Genomic DNA, 17,387 nt, shown 5'->3' on the forward strand with positions numbered 1-17,387 from the left:
TAATATTTGTCAAGTAAATGTATCAAAACAAATAGTATTTAAAATCATTAGTTTTCAATGTATTGTCTTTCTGATGTGTAGAAAACCCACAACATCCCTCATCTACCCTCAAGTTAATTCATATAGAATATTTTCCAAGAATTAGCTTAAAGGATATTTCAGCCTGGTGGGGTGCTTATTTTCCACATTTCACATCACACATCTAACAAGGGAATTCAGGCTCTCTTCCAGGTTAGAGAGGTAATCTGTTTAACTGGTTTCTGTATTTCTTGCTATGTTCTCTCCCAAGGGAGCAGCTTCCCTGACTGGACACTCTGGTGGAAGGCGGGTAAGAAGGGAGCTCTCTGTCTCTGATTTTCTCTTGCTGATCACTGTGGGCTATACTTGTTCTTATCAATTTCTACTTCAGGGAACACTGTTTAGCATCTCTTATTTCAGTTGAGTGGGTAGATGCACAAACATTCTCTCTCTCTCTGTCTGTCTCTCTCTCTTTCTGTCTCTCTCTCTCTCAACTTTAGTTGATTTCTTTCAGGAGAGTTTTGTACTCTTCTTCACATGAACCTTTAAACTTTATACATAATGTCTTATATTTATCCTTGTGTATTTTTGTTGCTAATATAAATTATGATACTAATTTCAAATTCTAAATGCTCATTGATGGTGTATTAGAAAGAAAACTTTGTCTACTAGATCTGTATCCTGAAAATCGGCCTACTTATTTATTAGTCCCAGGAGTGTTTTAGTCAGTTATTTGAAAGTTTTTACATAGTCTTCCCAGTTATGAGCAGTTTTATCTTTGTTGTCTACCTATGTAACTTTTATCTCCATCACATCTTATTGCATTACTCAATACTACTAATGTGGTGTTTAGTAAGTGTGGTGATAAAGACGGCCCTTGTGATGCTGGCATCCTTAAAAGGAAAGTACAAAATGGCTCACCATTAGATATATTGTGAGCTGTTGGGGGTTTGTTGCTTTGCTTATTGCTGAATGCTGGCTATCTAGTTGAAAAGGTTCCATGTTCCATTTCCTTGAGAACTGTTTTGTTTTGCTTTGCTCTGAGTGGGATATGGGATTTTGTCAGGTGTCTTTTATGCACCTATTCATATGAGCAGATGAATTTCTCCTTTTAGCATATCAATACGATTGATGACTTAAATTCACAATGTTGAATCCACCCTAGCATAGTTGAGACATTTCTCCTTGTTGTAATCTGTCAGTCTTTTTCATATGATGTCAGATTTAATATTTTGATCAAGATTTTTCATATGTCTTGAGAGATATTGGGCTGTAGTTTCTATTCCTGTGAAGTTGTTGGTGCTGTTCTGACTGTACGGCATGAATTCGGAAGCAGTTCTTCCTCATCTGTTGTCTAAATCAGATTGCAGAAGTGGTGGAATTTTTTCTTTAAACGTTTAATAGGATATGCCAATGAAACATGTGAGCTAGGTATTTTCTTTTGGGGAGGGTTGTTAATTTCTGAATCAATCTTCTCAAATAATATAGGCCTGTTGAAATGGTATATTTGGGGCCTGATCTCTGAGCACCTGGAGTACGCCTTTCCATTGGTGAATCAAGCTTCTGTGGTAGTGCTAGGAAGAAGCCCAAGCCCCAGTGAAAAGACAAAATTGGTGACTTCTCTCAGATCCCAAATGAAGAGCTGGCATCTATTAACACACAGAATAATGAAGGATTTGCTGTCTTCTGAGATGAGGTTCCCATGGAAACCCTCTCATCAGAGGAAAACTGGGATAGTTTCCCACTCACTGGAGAAGGGAAGTGGGGCATGTATTTCTATTCCAAATACTTCATAGAAGAGTTCCTACAGAGGACACTGTTTCAGAGACTTGAGATTTTGAAGGAATTGTGCTGAGTGAGCTGTGCTGGTAGAGTCAGACCTGAATGACAACCAAACATCTCTGCAGAGTGAGGAAGAGGAAGATGATGAAGACAGGCCCACTCCTAGAAGAAACACAAGACCTTCCAGTATCCTGTCAACTCCCCACCAAGAAATGGACAAGAGTTCATCTGAGCTGCTGTTTTTGGTTCATACTTACAAAGGAGGAAAAAAAATCTTGAAAGAAAGAAAAGCTGGCAAAGCCAGGCTGAGAGGCAGGTGAACAGGGTTAAGCTGAGAGGAACAGCCAGGAAGCCAGGCCAGTTCACCATCACAGGGTGGCACTGAACTCAGAGTCAAGCTTCATCCCTCAGGAAAGTTGATCTTTAGCTTCTAGGAAGAAATCATGGAGACTTACTAGAAAGTTCTGGAAAGGGTATACACTGGACATGGAGTGCCAGGCCACAGAGAAACTTACTCTAAAGCATCTCACCTTCTCATCCTCCACCTTTACAGAAGAGTTTCACGATTTTAGAAGAAAGAAGATAACCTTTCCTCTGTGTGTGTGTGTGTGTGTGTGTGTGTGTGTGTGTGTGTGTGGTGGGAATGTCAGCGGTGTTGATGACTTCTCCACAGATCTTTTGGCCCTTTGGAGGGTGTCATTGAAAGGGATTTGCATACTGTTGTTATAGTGATTGGAGATGAAAGCTGTGGTAAGTCGTGTGTGATGTGTGCCAGAGACGGTGTATGGGAAATGGACTTGCAGAGTGGGTGGACAGTTCTGTGGGTCGGGCCTGAGAACCATTACCCTGAAGATGTGAGAGCTGCATAGCCGCCAGATTGCATGTGCCCCTGGGATGGGCTCTGCAGTTGCAGTTACTACGGGAAACCCAATGGCCACTCTGCCACAGGGTCTTCATCCACCCAGCCAAGTTTTATGGCTATGATAACATTAATATCTGGAGACCTCGCAAATGCAACAAAGAGAAGACCTTTGAGAGAAGAAACCAGTGGACTCACCAAACCATTACAATACATGTCACATTTGTACCTGAGAGTTCTTACAGCTGTGTTTTTATGAAGATGCTTTTGTGCAGTTTAATATTTCTAAATACTACTTTTAAATGCCTCTAGGCTTAGGAAGATTTTTCAGAAAAATAGTAAAACAGAGGAATGTGTGTGTATGTGTGTGTATGTGTGTACATATATGCATGTGTGTTTGTGTGTGTGTATATATATATATATATATACATATACATATATATTTCTGGATAACTCAGAGCTTAATTTAAATTAGGCAAATTACAAAAAAAGACCTTGTACAAGCAACAAGCAGTTCTTGCTTTTGACATGTTTAATTCTGTTTCACTTCCCAAATGGTCACTCGCTTACATTTCTACAGAAGTTATTAATTTTTGGTTGCCCTACCCTGAGTGAGCACAAATCATATAGTTCACCCTGCTTCGGGTTGTGGGAAATCTACACTAAAGAATATTCCCCTACTTAGAGAAAGTTATTAGCCATGGCTATGAGAGTTGCCGTGGTTTTCAAGCCTGCCCTCATGTTGCAGACCTGGAGGCCTCACACAGTGTACGCTCTTCCTTCTGGGTTGACCTGAAACCTGCTGCTTTATAGATTTGGGAAGAATTTAAGGGTTTATTTTTAATTTTAAGAGTTTGCTGTTTAAGGTCTATAATAACCAAAATAAGAACTTTCTCCAGATGATTTATGTTTAAGGCTATGTTAATGTTCAGTAGATCCTTGATGAAAATATGTAAGAGGCTGTGCCTTCTTGTGTTTAAGGATGAAGGAACCATGGTATTTCACAGAGGTACTAGAGAAGGCGATAACCAATGAGCACAGACCTGAACAGGTTTCTAGTGTCTTCTGTGCATGTGCCTCATTTGTTCTCCTGTCTCAACATCTTAGATGGTTCTTAGATGAATGCATGCCAGTTACTAAAAAGTAACAGGAGCTAGAATGGTGTGAATCTTTCAGAAAAATAAACCAGTGTGAATGGAAGAGGTTCAAGGACACACTACAACATGCTCACTTGCTGAGACTGGAGGAATCCAAGCCTTAGCACCCAGGTCGTCTGATGACCCTAGCACAAAACCAAGCTGGTCAGCAGCCATCTTGCTGTCTTCTTTTGGCTCTTCAGGCCGAAGGTGTACACACGAGTGGGCCTCTCACTTTGTACGCAGGGCATTCATAGTACATTTGGCAATGTTTGCTCACAAGTATGACTTTGGCCAAGATAGTGAACTTTATGGATATTAACTCTTTGTGACAGACTTCTACAGCGGTTCCTGAATAGTGTTTCATTTGGCTCCTACAGCAAAAACACAAGGTTGCCACTCTGTGGGTGCTGATACTCCAACTGAGGGAATAAATGTTCCAGTTCTGTCCCATTAACAAAGCAGAAGAAATAATGTATTTTGTAGATTTTTGTCTAGGTTACAAAATGTATGAGCACATAGTCATTCATAATATCCATTTTTATCCATTTTTTGTCCAGGTAATACTGATGATACATCTTTTGTTTCTGATATTAGTAATATGCATCTTTTCCCTCTAATTTTTTTAAAAAAAAACATTTTTTTATTTTGGGGGGATTGTCATATGATGTGTTTTGATTGTATTCAGACCCCCCCTCCCTATTTCCACCTCTATCTTACTCCCCCCAACACATGCCTGATGTCATGTCCTCTATTATTCTTCTTCAAGGTCTAAAGAATCTAAATTGTGTCCATAAATGTTCTCTGGTTTGGATTCATCCCCTGGAGCCTGGTCAACCTATCCAGTGTCACACCCTTAAAGAAAATCGATTCTTCCTCTCCCAGCAGCTGTCAAATGAGAATAGTTCCTCAGCTAGGGTGGGAGGTTCTTGCCCACCTCTCTGCCTCCATGCTGAGATTTTGTCTGGCTTGAGCTTCTGTGGGTCTTGTGCACACTGTCACAGTCATTGTGAGTTCATATCAGTAACTACCCAGATGTCCGGAAAACACTGTTTCCCTATAGTAATCTGCCCTGGCCCATGGCTCTTAAAATCTTCCTGTCCCCTCTTGCACAATGATCCCTGAGCCTTATATCACACCTCTCTTCCCTGTCTTTGTACCCACCATCATTAGCCTGATAGTGTGTATATGTGTGTGTACATGCCACAGTGCAAGTGTGGAGGCCAAGGGACAACTTTGGGGAGTATCTCTTTCTTTCTGTATTGCCCAGGCACATTCTTATTGTTTTTGCCGCACTGTGTATGTACCCAGGCTTGCTGTCCAGGGAGCTTCCCAGCAATTCTGTCTCCACTTCTATCTCACCATAGGTGTGCTGAGATTACAGATGTAAGTCACCACATCTGGATTTTGCATGGGTTCTGGGAATTAATTCAGGTCATAAGGCTAGATCAGGAAGTACTTTTCCCATTGAGCCATCTTGCCAGCCCTATTTTCCTATTTTCAGTTTCATCTAATTTTGCTCGGACCTCACTACAGTCTATACAGGCCTCAGTCTCTTGATCCTCCTGCTTCAACCTTCCATGTGTCCCTCAGTTCAACCCTACCCTTACTAATTTCCTGCTTTCCAAAGCTCCTGCTGATTGGACAATGTTGAAATCTGCAATTTTCATACTGGGTTTGTCTGTTTATTCTTATAGTTTTTTTTTTAAAAAAATTATTTGTTTAGTGTGTGTGTGTGTGTGTGTGTGTGTGTGTGTGTATGTGTGTGAAAAAAAAATTATTTGTTTAGTGTGTGTGTGTGTGTGTGTGTATGTGTGTGTTATGTGGAAGGACAGCTCTAGGGAATGGGTTCTCTCTTTCTACCTTCGTGTATGTTCTGGGGATAAAACTCATGTATCCAGGCTTGTGTGGCAGCCCTTTACTCACTAAGCCATCTTGTCAGCCCTTTCCTTGTATTTCTATCAGTTTTTATTCATGCATTTTCATGTTCTGCCATTAGGTACATACACACTAAGAATTGTTACATCTTTTGGTATGGCAATGCCTTTATTTTTACTCTCTTCATAATAATTATATTTTCCATGATGTTGGCTTTGTCTCATGTGAACTTGCCTACATTAGCTGCTTTGATTACTGTTGGTAGGATTTACCTTTGTCCATACCATTGCTTGTAATCCATCTGCATCTTTATACTTACAGTGGCTTTCTTGTAAACAGTGTACAGTTGGATCTTACTTTTAAATACATGCTAACAATTTGTGCTTTAGAGTTGTTTTATTTAGTTTATTCATATTTAATGTTTCAATACAGTTATATTGTTTCTGGAGTTTTAGGTCAAAAGCTATGTCTCTGGGAGTTCCAAACTCTAGAGTTGATCATCTATCCTAATACGTTAATCTGAAAAATTAGTAAGAGTAAGAACAGATAAGAGTTGATCTGTATGACCATATTAGGAAGAGGAAGAGATAATGAAATTCAGTAACCCTGAAGTCCAACTCCATCTTTGGGGCACTGACATGAGCTGCTAGGCGAAATGAAGGAAGAGTTAGTGGAGGGTGAAAAGGTATACAGGTCTAAGCAGTCTTGGTCGATGTGTGGTCTCACTGGTCATTTCTCAGTCATCGTGTTGAAGATGGCCCTAAGGGTTCATTACTGCTTGAAGGGACAGGCCTGTCCCATAGAAGATTGCTCCTGCTTGAGGGTGATCTCATGGTGGGGTGACTCACCTACAGTTATGCTGCTCCTGCAATCCAAGGTGACTGCAAGCTTCTGGTGACAACTAGAAACCTTCAGGCACTTTTCAGATCTGGGAACAGAACACTATAAAAATTGACAAAAGAGTTCCTCATTTCCTTTACCTTTGTGCCTTCAGCATTGCTTGAAGGAGGATGAGCTGGGTTAGATGTCTTGTGCTTGTAGACAGACACTCGGTGAGTGAGTAACATGCTGATGTACAGACTTAGGAATGACTGACCCCAAAATAAAGTATTAGGAGTTGGGTCTGAAATGACAGGAGAGATGCCCGGCTTTTGTCCTGCTTTTAGTCACTCTGGGAGTCCCAATGTAGAGTCAATGTCTTTTAGTAAAACTAGTTTCTCAGTATCTGTTACAGTGTTTATATCTACTCTATTTACAACTGCTCTCTGCTTTGTCATTTTTCTCTGCATCGTTGACACCCTCTCATTTTGGTCTTCTATTCTTTCTGCCCTCTTAAGTTTTATTTGTTTTCCAAGACAGAGTGTCCCTGTAACACCAGCTAGCCTGGAACTTGCTATATAGACCAGGCTTCCCTCAATCTCACAGAGATCCACCTCCCTCTGCCTTCGAGGCACTGGAATTAAAGGCATGTGCCACCACGTGGGGTTCATTTTAAATTTTAACTGGATATTTCGTGTGTGATGTTTTATCTCTTAGCATTATCAGTCATGTCGTGAAATTTTTGTCTGTATGGCTGCATCACAGTTATATGTATACATTTACATTTAATACAAGCTCATTTCAAATAACACCATTGTGCACCTTGGGTAAGGCAAACATCTAATGACAGTATTTCCATTTCCAGCCCGTCATTTATAACTTTGCCCTTATTCATCTCATTGCTTCATGTGATAGAATCATTAAATCATTTGTTAATTTTTTTATCTGTAAATTCAATTAAGAATAAAAAGTTTGATTTAATCTTCATTGTTTCCCTTTCTTAATGCTTCCCTTCATTATGTGACATGTTTCTGGCCTGTTCTATTTTCATCCTCAAAGAAGAATCTATCATTGCTTGTGAGAAAGTTTATCAGCAACACATTCCTTTAATTTGCTTGTCTAAGAAATTATTTTAACTTAATCTTTTGAAATACAATTTCACTGAATACAAAATTGCAGGATTTTCTTTGACATTTTATTTTGTTCCATTTTTCTCATACATGAATGGAAACCAAAATAAATCGAATGTGCTTTTTATCCATATTCCTCTCTAAGCAAGAGTTCTGTTTTTTTCTGCTTCTTTTAGAAGTTTATTTTTCTTTGATTTTCTGAAGTTTGAGTATGTTATGCCTATGAGCATTTAACGCATGTGGTGTCTTATAAGCTGGCTGGATGGTTTGATGTCTGTTGTTCATTTTGGAAGGTTTTCAGTCATTATTATTTAACATTTGTCTGGTATTCCCATTGTGGAGGTCTGTAGATCCTTTAATTGTGACGTGGCCCTTGGATACTTTCTTCTACCACATCTACATGTTATTTCTCTTTGAAGATTTTTCCATCTCAGTCTCAGAAGTGTACAATGATATAGTTTAAGCTTAATGATTCTTTCCTTGAGTGGGTCCAGTCTACTACCAATGAGCCCATACAATGAACTTTTCATTTTGAATGCAGTCCTATAATTTACACAACTTCTCATTTTGACTCTTAGACATTTTAACAGCGCTGATTACATTAAATCTCTCTTCTTTTATTTTGTATTTTTAAATTAAACCCGTGGAATACAAATCAGAGTTATTTTAAAATATTTATTTGTTATTTATTTGTTTGTGTGTGTGTGTGTGTGTGTGTGTGTGTGCCATAATCCACAAGTGGACATCAGAGAACTACTTCTGAGAGTCACTTCTATTCCTCTACCATGAGGGTCCCAGAGATCAAATTCAGTTCATCAGGGTTAGGTGGCAAGTGCTTTTGCTATCTGAGCCATCTCACCAGCACTAAAAATTCAAGACATATAACTGTTTTAAATTCCTTGCTTGACGATTCCAAAATCTCTGTTGTATCTGCATCTCATTCCCACTTACTGTATATTTTCAGAATGAGTGCAGCACACATTATCATTTTTGTTGAAAGCTCAACAAAGTGTACCTGGAAAAGCAGATGGAGATGGTTCAAAGTGATATGTTGTAAGTCAAATTCACTGCTGGGAGGTGCAGGTGGCATCCAATTCCCACCTCCCAAGATCCTTGGGACAGCCTGAGAAAAAAATTCTCCAAACCCAGGTTTGAAGAATCTTAAGGCGTTTATTGGACTTGCTAACTGAGCTTGCCGTGTGGGTTTACTTACAAACGGGTGCCCCCTCATTCACAGCTGATGCCAAAAGTCCACACCCAGACATAAATCCTGTGGTTCCACTTACAAAATAGCAAGAGAACAACCTCATGGTTTTCCCAGTTTTAATACCCTTAGGCCACCCCACCCAAAGCGGCTATAGTCAAGCCATTGGATGAAGAGGAGTGGCGTCTTTGCAGAGCGTGGGAAGGAGGAGGGGTCCATGGCTTGTCATCACAGCGCCAGAGGAACATCTTCCAGGTCACGTATGTTTTCCTGGCAAGAAGCTATCCTGTGTGTCTTGCTTCTTTAGCCTTGGATATAGTGACTAGAATATCAGCTAGCATCATTGTTTTTATTGTCCTTGTGTTTTGTTTTAACTTGATACTTCTAAAATAGGTTCAAGACTTCTGATACTATACTGGAGCCCCTGGTAATATGGTGATAATGCAGGTCGGAAGGAACATACTTCACAGTCCTGCGAGTAGTTCTAAATCTTCTAGCGAATCTGAATTAATGGTTGTTTCCTCTTCTTGAGAATCTAGAAAGTGGTAGAGTTGGATAATCATTTCTCTTTTCCTAAGCCATATAGACCTGGGTTAAAAACCCCAGTTAATTATGCTCTGGTAAAACAGGTTTTGCCATATGCTGGTTTTCCCTTTGAGGACAGCAACTTTTGAAAATATAGGAATACAACCAAATTCAAATTGCTCCTTTCCCCTTCTGCTGGAATTTGGGGCGTATTCCTCCCACTGTAGTAACCCAGAAGAGATCCTGGAGATAAAAAGAATCCATAAAGCAAGACTGAGCCCTCAGAGCTTTTGAACCCTCAGGCTAATCTAGGCAGAGCAGCTGGCGATTCAATGATTGGCAGCCTTCAGTGCTCCTGCCACAGCGGCTCTTGCCGTGATAATTTGGTTCCTGGGTTTCTTTCTTTTCTTCCTCTCTCCTTCTTCCTCTCTTCCCCCTCTTCTTTCCTTTCATTCTGGCTTCGTGGCAAGGTTTTGCTTCAAATGAGCAATCCTCCTGCCTCAGCCTCTAAATGTTGGGGTTATAGACATGCACTCTTACATGGCTTGCTCTTGGGTTTTCACTCTGCACAAGCTACAATCACCTGTCTGTTCAGTTTCCATGGCATCGGTTTGTGCCAGTGTCTCAGTGTTCTGAAGAATCAAAGAAAAGTTGCTGATACTTAGTTTGTTCAACTCTTTATTGTGTGAAGGGAATGATAACTCCTGTCATGTTTTGGACCTTAAATGTCCCCAAAGACCCTTATGGTAAATCCTCAGTCTCTAGCCTGTGGCTCTGTTGGGAGATGATTGACCCTTTAAGAGATAGAGGCTAGTTGAAGCAAACTAGATCACAAGGGCATGCTGTTGAAAGCAATGATGGAAATGTAATCTCTCCCTCTCTCTCTCCCTCTCTCTCTTTCTTCTCTCTCTTTCTCTCCCTCCCTTCACCCCTCCCTCCATCGCCAACTTTTCCCTTCCTAGAGAGGTGAGTAGGTATTCAACTATCTTCTCTGCTTCATGGTGATTTTGCCAAAGCCATGAGGCCAACTGAGCACAAGCTGAAACCTCTGAATTTATGAGCCCAAAGAAACCCTTCCTCCCCTAAGTTGATTTTCCCAGATATTTTGCTACAGTAACAGAAAACTGACTAATATAATTTTCCACTGCCTTAGAGTTTGCAATGGAAGCCAAAACTTCAAGCTATTTAACTTTATTTTTTATTATATATGTATGTGTGCTTTGCCTGCATATATTTAAGTGCACCATGTGTGTATAATGCCAACGGAGGCCAGAAGAGGGTATCGGATTCCTTGCAACTGGAGTTATGGAGAGTTGTTACCTGCCATGAGAGTGCTGAGAACTGAACCTGGGTCTTCTGCAAGAGCAGCCAGTGCTCTTAACCATTGAACCATCCCTCCAGTCCCAGCTACTTAGCTTTTGGAACCCAATTTCTTCATCTATAAAATGAAGATAATATTTATTTTATAGGATGATGTGAATTTTAAATCAGTTATGTGACATACTGTGCAAATTGGAACAAAGCCTAATATATAGTAAATTCACATCATTAAGGGGATCTGAGGGGAGGGATCAGATAGGTCTTGTTCTTTGTTACCCTCAGGTATTAAGTGTTGTGTATGCCACAAATACTTTTTGCGCAAATGACCTTGAAGTATGACAAACTCATTAGCAATCTCCATCATATTACACATTTTGTGATGCTTCTGGACTCATAGTCACAAGTCTGGCCTTTTAATGCTGAATCACAAGCATGCAGAGATGTTGCAATGGAAGGGGACAGGAACCTTTGGGACTAGTTTCCACATCCATTCATTGGGAACAGGAGACTGAAAAATTATCAAAAACACATTGCAATGTCATTTATTTATCACTTACTCAATATAATATATAACACGGGTGTGAACTGACCATCAGTCCCATTGTGTACAAGAATGACTTCTTTCATCTGCTCTGTTGTAAGTCCTTGTGGGGTTATAAGTTGGTTTTCTGGTCTTCCTGGCTACTTTCTGTCTCCTATAACACAGTGAACGTCATATACACATGCCCTGTCAGTCCAGGAAATTGTGAAATGGCAGCAAACACATCTAGACTTCCTTATTTCACCACTTTAACAAGAACACTCTATTGCTGGGGAAGTGGGTTATCCTCACTGTTTCTATGCTAACTGTATATTTCTAGCATTGAATCAAATACTTAAACTGAGCATTCTGTATCAACTCTCCCCTCATACTTTTGCTTTTGTTCTGATTTCCCTTAACATTTCTTTCTCTTATCTATTCTCTCCCATTACTTCACCCATTGAAAGAGTTGTCTATAGTTGGGGAGTTTTGATTTCACAGGTTTTGGTCATTTGTTGAGATGCTTTCAAAATAACAGCAATAAAATGAATGAACCAACAGCATTTCTAGGGCTGGAGAGATGGTTCCATAGTAAAGGTATTTCTTGAGCCTGAATACCTGAATTCCTTTCCCAGAACCCATGGAAAGCTGACTCCACAGAGTTATCCTCTGACCACTACATGTGCACTCTTTCACACATACTCCACAGTAATAATAAATAACAAAAATTAAAAACCCATAATTTCTAATTTCTTTAAAACTGGATTTTGTTCCTATGTACCTTACAATTCCTTTCCCTGGCGGGTAACAGGAAAGGTAAGTCAGAAGGAAAAAGACTGACCTCTTAGTCAATATTTCATTCCATTGATTTCATACTGCTGCTTATGCCGGAAAGCACCAGGGTCGTCAATAAAGCTTTATGGACTTTGGGAAGGTTGAATCCAATAAACCGAGGGAAAGCAGGGAAAGGAAAGAAAAACAAGGACATAAGATGGAGACTGAGACACAAAGTAATCAGGGATTCAATGTTTTCGAAAGTTTCTATAAGGAACTCCCGAAAGGGAACACTGAGTGATCATAAACTTCAAAATTATCTATCAGTATGAAATAAGCCACATACTCTGAAGATGCCCAATGATTAATCAGACAGTCCTAAGGGAATGGAATGAGATATCCACCTAGTATTAATTCAACAGTGATCCAATGACCCTTTTAACAATACTCAGGATCGACACTATGACTAGGTCACAGACTAGCGTTTCATGACATGCCTCAGTGTTGTCAATAGTATCACATGAAAATGAATTTCAGCTCATGTGGTTTTCTTGAAGATCAAAGTGTTGTATTTAGAACCGCATCATCTAGCTGGTCTGCCTCCTTCAAGAAGCAAATTTTGGAGAAAACCAATAAACAATTGGGAGTATAGCTTTGAACTGTCCATCCCTGAAGCTGCTTCTCACCAAAGTTGTTCACAGATGTTGCATCGCATTAAGCTGAGAAAGAGGATGCTATGCCCAGTAGCTAGTGACAATACTGTGGTCTCTGTACTTCTTTGCACATGCTCTTTGAATCCTGTGTAGACCCTCTTCTCTTGCACTGGTTTGCTCACAGGTATTCTCACGTCTAAATTCTCACAAATTTCTTCTGACTGATCCTATGAAGTTTCCCTTGGTTTCTTTGTTAATCATTAAGTGTTTTCTTTTGTTGCTTAATAATAAGGCTTACACATCTTATGTTCATCATTAAGTTGTCTAAAGGGGGACTGGAGGGGTGGTTCAGCGGTTAAGAGCACTGGCTGCTCTTGCAAAGGACTGAGGTTCGTATCCCAGCCCCCATGTGGAAGCTAGCAACCATCCATAACTCTAGTTCCAGGGGATCTGATGCCCTCTTCCATCATTGTACAACACTGGTGCACCTACATACATGCAGGGAGACCACTCATACGTACAAAAAAATACAAATAAATTAAAAAAATTTTAAAGGGTGTCTCATAGGCTCACCATTACAAGCATATGTATCACGTTCCTGTATAGACATTTGAACCGTACATGACTTTATATCATTGTTGAAAGTTGTTTTATCTTTTTATGTACGAGTCTATTTCTCCCCCATTTCATACTGTTATGGTCTATAGGAAACACATCTTCAAATCTCATTTGAGACACTGGCTCATCCATGGTTCACCTTTTCCCCTGTTCATTCTCATTTACTTTGTACCTTCTAAGTGCTGACTGCCTCTCTACTTTCATTTCAAGCAGCTCCCCATGCTCAGCATGCAGCAGCACAGCCCCCAGCACCATTACACTCTTTCCTGCCTGAGAGCTTTGGTCCACCCTCTTCTGTCTTTTCACAAGATGAGAGAGATGGCTCAGCCCTTGAAAGCCCCTTCTGATAGTCCTCTCTTAACCAACATCATATAAGTAAATGTTCCTCTTCATGCTCCTTTCCCTACATGATCTGTTTTTCAATATTTACTAAGTATTAGCTGTCTTTGTTTATTTTCTTCTGTCTTCCATTTTTAGATTGTGAACCTCAGATGTAGACTGTGACTATCAAAAGGAAGGTTTTTCTCAGTGAGTGAATAAGAGATAGCATGCATGCTGTATATTGAAAGGGCCTGTTTTTATTCAATAGCAAAAGTCTGCTGTACCTGATTCAGTATAACAAGTAGAAGATGATTTAAAAATAAGTTGATTGTTTAATTCAGTTGACTATTTGACTTAGTCCTCTTCATTCTTCATAAGAATCGTAAGGGCAGATATAAGATCTTTTTACATCCTGCGCAACACTTCTCACTGAATACTGCACATTTAGTGTGTGTCGTTTTCATCAAATTAATGGATTTTGGAAAATGCTTAGCTTATCTTTCTTCTAAGATATAGTGTATTGAATATGAAGTTAAAGTTATGATGCATTGGGATAGACTATCACAATAAGTCATGAAATCCATGGGGAAAGAATCTAATATAATCTATAAATTATAATACACACATAGGCAATTAGCATACTTAGATTGTACATTTTAGGCAATATTTTCATACGGTTATTAGACCAGCCATCTTCATTTTTTCTAAAAGGAGAGTATTAGCATTTCTATTCTCTTGCTTAGGAATATTATAATTATTGGCTATGTATCTTATCCACAAGTGCCTACTACATAAAAAGGAATTGTTTGGTAAATGTATCAAAAATATCAAATTTGAACATCAACACCATTATTAATAAATTGGTAAAATGCTAAAATGGAGAATTTTGGCTAAGCAATGATCATATTTGTTTTAAGTTGGAGTCTTAACAGTCGGCAAGCTTTGATCCCAAGGAGGGAAAAATGTGATGCCTGGCATGGTAGCACATGCCTTTAATCCCTGCACAAGCAGGTGGGTCTCTGTGAAACAGAGGCCAGCCTGGACAACATAGTGAGTTCCAGACAGGCTGGGGCTAGGGAGACCCTGTCAATAAAATGAAAAAAAGAAAGAAAAAGTGTCTCTTTTGAATCATAGTTCCCTTCTCCCTCACTTCCTACTTACAGAGAGCACTGTGTATATGAGAGAATATCAAATATGTTTCCTGATCTACAGTCAATATTTACTAAGTATTTTTTCTAATAAATTATTAGGATAACTTCAAAATGGGAAAATAAGTAATTATTTCCTTATAATTCCCCAGTACTCAGAATGAACCAACTCAAAAGGCTTAAGAAGTAACCAACCCCATTGTATGTAGGTCACTTTCTTACCTAAAGACTGATTGGTTTTCCACTCAAACTCATCTCTAGCAGTATTCTTTAGCACACCAACTCCATTTCGAAGCAAGCAACAGCTCCCTCTGTTCTCATCTCAATATGGCTCATTAAGAGCCTGTTAAATACATGAGGCACAATAGTTTGGTCTGCACACTAAAAAATTCCCTTGATTTCAAAAATAGCTCTTCAGGATGTGATCAATCAATTATTCAGAATGTCCTGAAGATGTCAGATGTGGGTCCAAACTCCAGTCAAATGAAGAGAGTAATTTTCAGTTACTTGTCCAGCAGTTGAGCTAAGAAGATAGTAAATATTTATAGGCTTATCCTAGGGTGCTGAGTAACAGGCCTGGGAGGCCTCCGAGAGCAAATAAACAAGGATCTCCCACAGTGCAGCCTGGCTGGCTTCTCGGCCAGCTTCTCCTTCTCTCTTCACGGGGATTATTCCTTGCTCATTTCTAGCCACATTTTGATGGTCCTGCTGTTAAGTTCTAACAAGTATTTTAAAGGAGACAAGAATTGTCTTTTCTTCTGACCGCATGTTTAGATTCAAGGAAACCCTTGAGTTTATGCCCTCTTTGACTTCTTAGTTTGCTTATTCCAGCCCAATAGGCCACCGCAATGTTTGCTTTTGTTCATTAAGCTTTTGAACATCACTCAAAACACTACAACAGAAAAGCATTTAAACAGTAGAGGATGTGAACCTGTCCAGGAATTTCATCTGAATCCAAACATCAAACTTTTGAAGAGACTTGATGCTGAGAGACGCTGAATCTTAGGAGACGGAGAACCCACACAATTTGATTTCCAGTTTAAATGCTTCATAGATTACGTTAATGAACTCATGTATTAGGGCTGAGAAGATGGCTTAGTGGGTAAAATGCTTCCTGCACAGATGTGAAAACTTGAATTTGGTTCTCCAGCAACCATATAAAAAGCCAGGCATGCATACCTGTAATCTCAGCTCTGGGGTAGAAGGATCCAGGAGATTTTCTGGGTCTGTCAGTCTAGCCAAATCAGTGAGCTTCAGGTTCAGTGAGGGGACCTGTCTCAGAAAATAAAGTGGAGAATAATAGAGGAAAATACCTAATATCAACTTCTGGCCTCCGCACAAGTATGGGTATATATATACCCCTACAGCACATACACACACACACACACACACACACACACACACACACACCACATAAAAAGTTAAAATAAAATGTTAAAAATCCATTACAAGGATTTTCTAACCAAATGTTTTGTGTGTTTATTTTATTGCTCTAAAGTTTATATGTGGGTTGTGACTAGTTCTACAAAGTTACAGCTGGTAGTGATCTTAGACTTCATTCTTCCAGTCCAAACTCCTCCATCTTCAAATTAGGAAGAAGGGGACCATGGAGGATAGTAAGGGAGACATTCTGGGTCAGAGACAGCCAGAGATGATGTGGTATGTTCTTCCAAGAGAAGCCTCCATCTTTTAAATAATAGATTTTAGTCTTTCTAAGTTTAATTTTTTAACTTTTTTTTTTTTGTATATGTATGTAGGGGGTTGGGGACAGAGACAGGGTCTTATGTAGCCCAGGCAGGCCTTGAACTTGCTATGTAACCAAAGATAACTTTGATCTGATTTTCCTGGCTCTAGCTCCCAAGTGCCAGATTACAAGGGTGGGCCATGGTACAGTTTATGCAGTGCTGGTGACTGAACCCATGGCTTCCTGTATGCTAAGTGAGCACTCTATCAACTGAGATACGCCCCCAGGTCTGCTTTTAACTTTCTTTTGGACTTAAGTCCCCTTTCAGAATCTGTTGAAAATCCAGTGTCCTCCTGATAGAAAAACTTACATACATATAGAAATTTACAATCAATTTAACAGAATCCATGACTTCTGAGATTTCAACTGTAGATTCATTTATATGACAAATCACAAATATGTATCATAATAATGAATTTTTGCATGTTTTTTAACTTATAGTATTTCATTATTCTTGAGACATTCATACATGTATATAATGAAAGACAATCATACCCAGGCTCCCATCACCCTCCTCCAACTCCTTTCATATTTATCCCAATATGCCCCTGCCCAAACTTCATATCTTTTTCTATAACCTGCTAATCAGCAGTTAGTGTTGTCTATATGTGTATGGGTGTATGAGAAACCTACCAGTGAAAATACCCTCAGAAAAGAGCAATTCTCCCTCCCCCAACAGTTATCATCAACTTTCAATGGTTCCTCATAAGGACTGGGGCCTGAAGAACACCTTCCCGATCTATGCCGAACTTTTGTCTGGCTTAATCATGTATAGGTAGGTCTTCTGTAGGTAACCACAGCTGTTGTGAATTCATGAATGCAATAATCATCCCATGTTTACTATATTCCTCCCCATCCTCTGGCTATTGGACTCTTTCTACCTCCTCTTCTGAGCCTTGGTGTATGTGGTGGGGGGCGGGAATGGATGTTGAAAAAGA

Source organism: Nannospalax galili, unplaced genomic scaffold, assembly GCF_000622305.1.
Source record: "Nannospalax galili isolate Female #2095 unplaced genomic scaffold, S.galili_v1.0 scaffold604, whole genome shotgun sequence".
Taxonomy (NCBI): Eukaryota; Metazoa; Chordata; class Mammalia; order Rodentia; family Spalacidae; genus Nannospalax; species Nannospalax galili.